We start from the raw sequence: 11850 nt of genomic DNA on the forward strand, positions 1-11850 counted from the left end.
ACCAAATTAGGTTTCAGTTCTACAAGCAAGCAAGGAATGGGAAGTGGAAAAGTGGCACAGTGGATCAAGGAAACAAGTTTGTGTGATGTCCCTCATATTATGTTCATTTATGGTATTCATTGCTTCAATTATTCCCATTTGATCAAAAGATTATTGTATTACTTACAATAAATTTACCCACAATTTATTAATAGATATCCTTGTTTATTAGTGTTTATTATTAACACCCTTTTTATTATTAATATCATGATGTTGGAATGGTTTTTCAACACTTGTGGTGGAAAGTTATTCATTCTCTTGGTGAGACTGTCTCAGCTAAATGTGACTTGGTTGGAGGTGTGGATCCTGGAGAGGTTGATATTTGTAATCGCCTCGATTTTCCTCTTCAGGGAGGTGTTCCAATGAAGGTTGGTCAGGTCATGCGCAACAGATGTAGACATCCTTTGCGGAAGATCGGGAGGGTCATTGGATCCCTCCTCCAAATGGAGTTTTAAAAGTTAACACTAATGGTTCATCTCGTGGGAATCTCAGTCATGTTGGTATTGGTGGAGTTGGGCATGACAGCTCTAGAGATTTTCAGTTTATTTTTCGGTTTATAAGGGTCGTCATACTAATAACTTCATGGAAGCTCTGGCCATTTTATATATCGTGGAACGTAGTTGTGTTCTGGGTTGGAATAGAGTCATTTGTGAATTGGATTCCCAGGTGGTGGTCACTTTGCTGAATGGCCAACGGCTTGAAGATGTTGGATGGTGGTTAGCTTTGGTTATTAGACAGATTCTTTAGTTGTGTCATTCTTTGGGATTTGTTACTTTTCCTCATATTCCTAGGGAATAGAATGGAGTTGCAAATTGTTTGGCCAAATGGGCTTTGGACCATCTACAAGGCTGGAATATTGTGGACAAGGGACAATTAGCTCCGGATTTGTCTCAGTTGTTGGACTGCTTAGTGGAAAATGATAGAGTTGTGTAATGCTCTATCCTTGTTGGGCATTTGGCCCTTCTTGCTTTGTACCTCCTTTATGTTTTAATATATTTTTACCCCTCTTTTAGTCAAAAAAATACAATACTGAAATGACATAATAAAATATAAAATAAAATAGTGACTAACAATACAACACAATATAATGTTCTTAATGACACTTTTGATGAATGGGCTTAGCAAATACCAAATACACAATGGTGAAGGAGGGTGTGAGAGCATTGCTAGAGGGGTATAGTGTATGAGCATCCTTCTAGATATGCCACCTCGAAGTGGGACAAGATGAGCCCATAGAGGCCAAAGGAGTACAAAGGGTACAGTCTTTGGGTCTAGGAAGAGATGGTTCCTAAGGGGCACTCTTTGCAATCTTTCCCCTCTTCTCCACCATGGCTCACAAATACAAGAGTAAAATCGTTAAGGTATTAGGATGATGACTAGGTGAGGGTCAAAGGCACCTTATTATAGCTTCCCTACTATCTCCACATGGATCAATCGTTGAAGTGAATCAATCATAAGAGACGAGAGGTTGATATGATGCAGGGGAACAGTGTAAAGTCCTCACTAGGTACGCCACCTCATGAGGACCATGGGTCAAGGACCACATGAGGACATAGAGGATAAGGTCTTGTTGTTGGGCCTAGGGTAGAGGATACTTGGGGCACCTCATCATGTCTTTCGGCCCTCATTATGGTTGAGTTTCCATGCAATTCTTGATATTGGTTTATACATATCTTAACCCTAGAATTGGATGTATTTCATGAGCTATATCTACATTGTTGTCAAATCTTGTCGCGGGTTTCAAAAAAATAGGCTTATCTCATCTAACTTTTAAATGAAGATTATATACCTAACCTAAGTCACAAGGTTTGAAATTCGAATTCGTGTTCGGCAACAATGAAATTTGGATGAAATTTGACAAATGAAAAATTTCGAAAAAAAAAATCGACATTAAATTCGACTAATATAAATAAAAAAATTTATAAAATAAATAAACTTTAATGTATTTTTTATATTTTATATATATTAATAATAAAAAATCTAAAAAATATATTTTAAAATATTAAATTTTAAGAAAAAAAACAAAATAAAACAATATTTATACGTTTTAATATGTTAAATTTTATAAAAAGTAGAAATAGGGCCATATTTAATAGCCACTCATTCGCATTAATTCCTATAGGACAAAATGAAATAAAAACACCAAAGAAGACCTACAGATAAAAACAAATAAAATATATCCAATAGTTAGAATATATTAATAGCCGCCTTTTAATAGCATGGGTTTTAGTCAATAGACGAGAAGAGTTGCTCGGCCAACAGGAAGACCTGCTTGTGGATACCTGTTGATGTGTTTTTTGTACACATGCGAACACAGAATAAAATACCTAAAGGTACCCTATCCTCTCTTGAACAAAGTTTCCCGACTGCTGAAGATTTCGCCGAAGGATCAATCGAGGCAACTCCAAGATTTCCCGGCTGTTGACGAAGATGGACTGGAAGAGGTCGCCCTTGATGATGATGGACTGGAAGAGGTCGTCAAGGTCCTTTCAAACTCTATTCATCATTTTAGGCAGGATAGAAGGTCAAATGGAAGATTTTGCTCTGGACCCTTTGGAAGGGTCAGGAGCGAAATTTCTATTCTAGGTTGATTTTCACCATTTTAAAGCCTTAAATCTCCTCTCCAAGGCAAACATGTGTCCAAGGCCTCCAAACCATGTCTTAGAAGTTACAAATTTGGTCATGCTAAAGAGCAAAATAGAGGAAATATGAATTTCGCTCTGGACCCTTTGGAAGGGTCAGGAGCGAAATTCTCATTTTAGGCTCATTTCTTGATTCCCTTCTCCTTTCCTTGGCTTGGACATAACTTGTTACGCCTCCTTTGATCTCTATCAAGCTCACCTCGGCATCCATTTGGAGATTTTGTGAAGAAAAATAGGGTTTATATGAATTTCGCTCTGGACCCTTTGGAAGGGTCAGAAGCGAAATTCACCTTAGGCTATGATCCTGACTTCATTTTTTTCACATTTCTTCATTCAAACAAGTGTTTTTACCTTCATTCAAGCCTAGGAATGGGTTAGCTCATAGTTTGGGTCAAACTAGAATGTCTTATGGAGAATTTCGCTCTGGACCCTTTGGAAGGGTCAAGAGCGAAATTCGCTTTGGACCCTTTGGAAGGGTCAGGAGTGAAATTTGACATTTTGGTCTCTCCATCAGGATTCATGTATGGAATATAACATTTAAGTATAAGTGACATTTCCTTATTTAAGTTATATTCCATATATACTGTCAGGATTTTTGAGAGTGGTTTCGGACCTCCACGAGTTATAATGCAAAATCTAGTTTTTGGAGGATTCTTCAGTTTTCCAGACTTAGTCAAATTTCAGGATCAGGAAGACATTCCAGACTTAGCCAAATTTCAGGGTATTTGAAGATCAGGATGACATCCCAGACTTCATCACTCACCAATTTGACCTAACTCAGACCTTCAAGGATGATACTCACTCACCAAGCAAGACACAATTAGCAACAAGAGCAAAACCAGGCCCTAAGGAAGACTCTCAAAGAAACCCTAATTTTGGGGCCCTGTGGACTCACCCTAGCTCAAGCAGAGCTTGTCATCCTAGTGATCCCCCTGGCGACACTCAAAATGCAAAGGTTAACAGACAAAACCCTAAAAAACCTAGAAAAACAAACCCCAGAAAGCAAAAAGTAGGGGTCCCCATTTATAATGGGGCGATGTGTGAATACATCACAACAATACCTGCGCCAAGAATCTAGTACTTCCTGTTTCATCCTCCATCCTAGTGTTTCACAACACCTCAGGTTCACCCATTTTGTTAGGTCCTGACCTCCTCACCATGATCTCCCCGATGCTTCATAGAGGAGCGATTGCCATTTGATCGATGGTTTGGAATTGCTGCCCTAGGCTTTGAATATTCACTGCATTTTAAAAATATTTTTTAATAAACAAACTTTAGGGCCTTCGTAGGAATTTGGGCGAACTTAAACAAATTTTTAATATTTTTGTGAAGTTCGCCGGATTTCAGATTTCTTCCTTGAAATTCGGTGAATGTTGTGACATAGTCCCTAACTATGTTTGCCTTTGTTTCATTTTGAATTTGTGAATTTAGGGCAAAGTATAAGGTGATCCCAAAAAGGAGACATTACAGTTTACAAGAGTTGCAAATGCATGCATGGTCCAAAGTTTTGGAAGCAAGAAAGGAGGTGGAAGCAAGAAAGGAGGTGGAAAGTAGAAAGGCTGAAAGGTGGAGCAAAGAAGCAAGTTTGCAAGAATTGCAAACATGCACATGTGGTTTGAAATTCTACAAGAAAAGAAGGCAGAAATGCATGACAGAAAAGCAAAGGAGTGTTGGAAGGTGTGTGCCCTTCAACCCCTTGGTTGTTTAGCACCACCCTCGGGGATTTGCGACATCGCTTAACTGCCTCCCATGGCTAGTGTTTATTTTGAGTGTTAACAAGTCGATCTTTTGGCGCAATGGCAAACCTTGGCTAACAAATGGTATTAGAGCTCAAGTCATGTGTTAGAATCTCTCAGTCACATTGGGACGGGATTGTTGGAAGGTGTGTGCCCTTCATGCCCTTGGTTGTTCAACACCACCCTTAGGGATTTGTGACATGGCTTAACCGCCTCCAATGGTTTGTTTATCTTTAGTGTTTGTACTGGACATTAACAAATCAATCCTTTGGCGCAACAACAAAACTTGGCTAACAAGAAGCAAGTTTGCAAGAGTTGCAAACAAGCATGGGAACACTTTGCATCTCAACCAAAACATGAAAATTGAGCATAAAGCTCCCAAACTTAGAACTTTTCAACAAATGCACACAATATACAAATTTAGATGGGTGTAAAGCACAACTTTGAAGAAGACTTTACCAAGGTGGCCCATTAATGAATTCTCAAATCAGTAATCTATGATAGGCCAAAAATAAGGATTTGGGGAAAACTTGAAAGTGTGAAATGAGAAATGGGAAGTGATGCCAACAGAAAGGGCAAATGATCTGATCATAAGTATAGGATTGACTTCACCTTATTGCAGCTCTCGGCAATTCCTTCGCTAAATTTGAAGTCCTTGGCAATTGTTTTGCTAAATTTATAGCTCTCAATTTCCTACTTTGTCACTCTTTCAAATGTTGCTGAAGACTTGGATTTCACACCTTGCTTTGTAGTGCCTATGAATGTTGCTATGAACTTGGACTTTACAAGTGATTTTAGAGCCCCAACGAATGTTTATGCAAACTTGGACTTTGAAGTTCAGTGAGCAACTTCTACAACCAAACTGCCACCACATCAAGCTCCTCAAGCACTATGTGGCAAAGCATGTCAATGAAAGTGTCCACACCACCATCTGAAGCCACATCATCTTCCCCATTCAGGAAAAGCCAAGTAAAAAGGTGAACAATTGAGACAATCTATAATAGTCTAATTCTTGTAATAGTATTGTAACATAATTTTTTCTACTGTAGAATCAAGTAATATATCCTTAGGATATAGACAGTGTCTTATTGTAATAAATTCCTAATGTTGTGATGTCCCCAACTCAAGCCATGAAGCTTAACGTTGTATTGACTGTCCTTTCCTTGGATTACCCAAGAAGAAGAGGACTTAGAGCATTATTGGGCAAGTGTTAAGAGTCTTTGGCATCTTCTCTATTCTATTCTTAAGTTGTGGGCACATCTTTTTATGTAACTTAAGAGAACATAAGTGATTATAAGTTGTGGCACATCTTTTTATGCAACACTTAAGTTTTCCCACTTTTTAAGTTCAATGACTTAAGAGACATGTACATTAAGTGATTTTAATAAACATGTGCCAAAAAGGTCAAGGGAACGTGCAATTTCAAGGAGCCTATTGGCTATTTTTTGGTTTTATTTGGAGCATTGGATTGGGCTTGCAATGAATCTATAGTTGAGATTAAATCATTCGTTTGGGAGTCAGTATATAACATTTTAGGGTTCTATTGGAGCTCATTATGTGATCAGACTTTTCTCTATTGTTGCTGCAATCTTTGGCTTGAGGTTTGAAACCTGTGAGTAACCCTAATTTTGGAGAGACGTATAGGCTCCCCCTAGTTAGAAAGGTGTGTTTTGGTGGAAGGGCTTTGGTTTGTGATGCCCTAGCACATCATTTCAAAGCTACAATTATTTATCGGGTTTGGAGGCCATTTTGGAGGTGAGATTCAGAGTATCAGGATCAAATTCGGATAATCTACAGCAATGTGTCTTCATGTTTCTGAGCATCACTAAAGCTAACAATAAAAAAGACAAGTAGGACATACCTAGTGTTGGTTTTCTGGGATTTTGGCAAGGGCAGGTAGAGTTTGGAAGACATTTCTGAGGTATTTGTGCCTAAATCTGCATACTGCTAATCATATTCATCTCAGAAATAAAAGAAAAAATCAATGTAATTCATTTCTGAAAATTCTGAGCAGATTTAGAGTGTTTCTTCTGTAACTTTTCTATACTCGGTAATATTTTTTTTTTTTTTAAATTAGCAAAAAAAGAAGATCAATAATCTAAGTCTACATCCAAGTTTTTGAAAGGATATCTTATTTGTAAATAAAATTTCAGACATTTTTGTTGCATAATTTTGGAAATATTGTTGTTTTTCTTTTATCCCTGTTTGGGGATATTATAGTGATATCAAATTCGTGCATCTTGCCCACATGAGGGCAGGGAAAAGATCATTTTTAGCAGATTGTTGGTCTATTTTCAAAGATGAAGACAAATCAAGAGCTCATGAAAGAATTTTTGCAAGGTTTTCAAGAATATCAGAAGAATCTAATAACATTGTTAGAGCATTCCAAGTTGTTAAAACCTTATTTATCAATTGAAAAGAAAGTTGAAGAGACATCATTTAAGGAAAAGGAGATTTATAACAGATCATTAAGCAGAAAACCATATTAGTTGACTCTCATGTTGCATCTGTAGTAGTTAATGAGCCATCTTCATATACATAAGCAACAAATGGGGACCTTGAGGTAGGAAAGAAATTAATCACATTACAAACAAGCACAAAAGATGTAGTGAGAAACCATCACATGTGTGATGAATGGCTAAGGGGCTAAGTTGATAGCCACTCATGCAAGACCATAGTTTGTAGACTCAAACTCAGAGAGTACTTGGCAAGTCCAATATTTTCTACTCAGCAAAAATTTGACAAACACCCAGCAAGAACTCGGCAACTTAGAAAGTACTAAACATTAAAATTTCTTTAAAAACCATATTTCTTTTTGCAAAATTCAATTACAAAATGTATTGAATTAAAAATTAACATCTCAAAAGAGAAAATGCATAATTTTATAGCCAAAAAATGCACTTACCAAGCATTTTATCCACATAAGCATTTTTACCCACATTTTTCTTGTGTCTATAAAAACTTGCGAGTTAAACTTGTAAAAACTCACAGAGCAAAAAAATAGAGTACTCAGCAACGCAGAGAGTACTCAAAGAGATTGCAATCTATGCACAAGACAACACCAACGGAAAATTAAAGAAAAGATTGCTAACAAGGACCATGAAAAGCAATCTTTTAGGCAACTAGGTTCAAAACTTCAAAGGAAAGCAATTGTGATGAGAGAGTATAAAGAAAAATCAGAATTGCATGAAGTTGAAGATCCAAAGGTACAAAAAAATGCCTTCTTTCAAAAGGTATGTATAACCAAGTTCCAAAATGATTTTATTGAAGGATTTGCAAGCACAAATGATGGGAATTTCATAGCAGCAACCTTGGCTACAAATTCAGATCAATCCAGTAAGACTATGAAACTAATGGCTGCTATGATGGCAACATTGGAAGGCATGAAGAGATTTCTGATTTTGGTTTGTCTACTACTAACAATTCATTATCTTTGCAAGAGTCTAGCATTCATGAGGAAGATTGGAAAAATAAATTAATGGTGCAGCTGAGAATGAAGTGCAAATCCTATAAAGGTTGCACAATCACAAGCTATGGGATCCCGGTGAAATTCACACAATGAATGTTATGATACATGAAGATTTCAACATCTTGGAGACACCTCCCTTGGATGGCTTATGTTATGAAATGAAGGATGATCGGTAAGTTAGGTGTGATTTTAAGGCTAGAGTTAGACTCTACGGGCATCACAAAATGGTTCTTAATCTTAAATCCATTGTCTTGCATAGTTCCAGCTCCTTCTGCATTTTCTTTGCAGCCATAGAAGGATTTTCAAACTCAAGGTGTTAGAGTTTCCAGCCTATCACCATCACTGAAGTTACTGTAGGGTGGCTTTCAACTTTTACAAGCCAAAATTTTAAGCAGTGGAATTCAATTAGGCTGCCATGGTATGATGCTTCGATTGATCATATTGATAATTTTATATGTGAACCAATAATTCTTTCCATAAACAGCTATAGACCTACAAGTGTTTGGGAGTTTCCTTTGTATTTTTCAGCTTAGGTATTGCTTTTTGGGAAGAAATTCCAAGCAAATCAAGACTGTTACAGCCACCTTTCAGTCCACAAACAATCTGATTTGAACTGTATTTCAAGTGGTAAAGATTGCAGACTCATGGTAAGAGTCCAAGGTAAACATTATATCACCAATTTAGAAGAGGTGAGTATAATTGAGGGCTTGCAATGTTCACATTTCCTTGGAAAGTACATCGAGTTGAAATTCAATGTGAAGAGGATAATGTGTCAAGACAACTATCTTGGTAGAGCAATCATGGACCATCTGAAGAAGGTGATGAGTACTTGTCCTGTTCTGGCTTTACCGGATTTCTCCAAACCTTTTGTGCTTGAGTGTGATGCATCTGGCATTGGTATTGGAGCTGTTTTGATGAAGACAAGCACCCAATTGCTTATGAGAGTCGAAAATTGAATGAGGTTGAAAAGGCATTCTCTACATATGACAAGTAAGTGTTGGCAATCATGCATGCACTTGAAAAATTTCATCAATATCTTGCAGGCAACAAGTTTATAGTGAGAACTGATCATAAAGTCTCAAGTATTTCATGCAGAAAAAGGGATTAAATGATAGACAACAACATTGGGTGAGTAAGCTTCAAGGATATGACTTTGATATTGAATTTGTCAAAAAGAAAAATAATGTTGTTGCTGATGCATTATCTAGAAACCCTTCATATTGTTCACTTTCAGACATTTAAGCCTTTTGGAAGGATCATCTACTAATAGTATATTCAAAAAATCAGCATGCTTGTGACATTCTAGATGGTAAAATCCATGAGATGAAAGGTAAATTGTTGAATGACATCATCTATTATAAGGATGAAATCTATTTTGTACCGGAAAGTAAACTAAAACATAAGATTCTTATTGATGTCCATAACAATCAGCTTGTTGGTTGATGCATTTTCTAGAAACCCTTCATTTTGTTCACTTTCGGACATTTCAGCCTTTTGGAAGGATCATCTACTAATACTATATTCAAAAAATCAGCACGCTTGTGACATTCTAGATGGTAAAATCCGTGATGAAAGGTAGAAATTGTTGAATGACATCATCTATTGTAAGGATGAAATCTATTTTGTACCAGAAAATAAACTAAAACATAAGATTCTTATTACTGTCCATAACAATCAGCTTGTTGGTCATCCAAGTTATTTGAAGGCATACAGGTACGTCCATGAAAGATTTTCATGGAAAAGGTATGAAATATGATGTTCGCAAGCATGCAAAAGAATACATGGAGTGCTGAAGGAACAAATCTGAAGTTTCTTTTTGAACAGAGCTGCTACATCCACTTCCTATTCCTAATCAAAAGTGGGAACAAATATCAATGGATTTCATTACTAGGCTGCCCAAGATCAATCGTAAGGATTGTATTTTTGTTGTGGTTGATAGACACACTAAATATGCTCACTTAAAGTCAATGCCTTTCAAATTTAAAGTCCCACAAAATGCTGGTCTGCTTTTTGAACAAGTATTTAGACTTCATGGTGTGCCAAAGAGAATTATAAGTGATAGAGATCGCATATTCATAAGCACCTTTTAGCAAAAGTTGATGAAGCTGGCTGGAACAGAATTCTATTATAGCACTGGCTATCATCCTCAAACAGATGATGAAACAGAAATTGTAAACAAATGGCTTGAAGGCTACTTGAGAAAATATGTTTCAGGGCAGCAAAAGGCATGGGCAAGGTGGTTACATTTGGCAGAATTTTGTTAAAACACTACATATCATACAAGCATAGGTATGAACCCTTTCAAAGCTTTGTATGGTTATGAAGCTTCTACATTTGTAGACTTAGTTTTTTTCTGATTCTAGAGCTCCAAAAGCTCTTGAGTGGGCCAAAGAGAATCAAGATACCCTTAAGACACTTGAGGATAATATCCAGATTAAACAGGAACAGCAAAAGAAACATGTTGATCACCATTGAGTTGAGAGGTCTTTTGAGTTGGGAGACATGGTATTTTGCATCTTTGTCATGTCCCCTTTTGGGATTACCCTAGAATTTGCCCACAAAGACTAGTAACAATGCTAATTTCCATTCTGCATAATAAGTTTGGGTTTGATCTGTTATGTGCCTAATCCCAGTTTGTTCTTATTGCGAAATATGGTCTTCTTTGATCAGTATTGATGTTCCTTTCAATTGAATGCTGAAGATGGTTTCTAAACTTCCTTTTGTGGATGAGTGCTTGTACTTCTTGATTCCCCCAGTTTATCAATCTACCTTTATCTTCTTTGTTGTTGTAGAGGTCAATTATGCTGCAACTAAATAAAGTATGTTTTGTTATGTTTGAAATGGCAATGTAATGGGTAAGTAGTTCCCGTAGGTAGTTGGTAGTTCCCGACGGTTGGCCTCTTCGCCAATCGACCAAGTGATATATATTCTGGAATTGTATCAGGAACAAGGGGATTATGATTGAAGATATATTCTGCTTACTGTTGTACTATCCATTACATAATGCAATAAAGTTGCATCATTCTGCCTATGTTGTTGTGACTGTTATTTGTGTTTTATGCATACTTTAGTCTCTCTGTTTATTCCGTGAAGTTAAAACATATACATCGTAGGGAGTAAACATTTTGGCGTCATTGCCGATACAAATTCAGAGATCAATATGGTGGCAGGCGGTAAGCACTAATGGGCCGACCATTCAATCAGCAATTGATAGTAACTGAAAGCGATACACACGAAGAGGTGATGCAGGCGGAAGCACAGGAGGATCAACTGATGGAAGATTTGGTGGACATGTGGGAGGTTTCGGTCACCCAATACATACAGAGGGAAGCTCGGGAGAGAGTTGTCCCTAAAGGCACCTACGTGGCAAACTCACAGTCAACCCTGTTGTATTTGATCTTCTCGGGAGCCTTCCGAGGTTGTTGGTGCAGAACTTCATTGAACTACAAGACCGAAGAGAGGAAAACAATCGTGAATGTTGTCAGCAGCAGACACTACAAAGGTACGAAGAACGAGACCATAGGGAAGAGGAAGACAGGGATATGAGCAGACGTCGTACCCTTGGCAATTAATGCCCCTACGGCCAAACAAAGACCAATGACGTACTAGTACCACCCGAGAGGTAGGGGAAGGATCGGTACGGAGATCCCTCCGTAAAAGAGAGCAAAGTGAGCAGAGACGATGGCTAAGGGAAATTGTTGAAGGCTCGAAGAGTCCTAAACAGCGAAGTAAGAGTCGGAGTGTAAGTCGAAGCTGTAGTCAGGAGAGGCAGAAACCATGTACGTGGAACCAGTTGGTAGAGGTTGCGAGGAACCTACCACTTCTAGACGTAGCGGAGGAAGATCTCGTCGACCAGGCCATGGACTCGACGTCGAGTGAAGAGTCCAGAACCGAGTCTGAGAACAGCCCATCCGAACACTCCGAATGTGACGAAGAGGTAGCACAGGACCTTGAGGGCGAGGTT

The sequence above is a fragment of the Cryptomeria japonica genome, chromosome 5 (assembly GCF_030272615.1).
Source record: "Cryptomeria japonica chromosome 5, Sugi_1.0, whole genome shotgun sequence".
NCBI classification, from domain to species: Eukaryota; Viridiplantae; Streptophyta; class Pinopsida; order Cupressales; family Cupressaceae; genus Cryptomeria; species Cryptomeria japonica.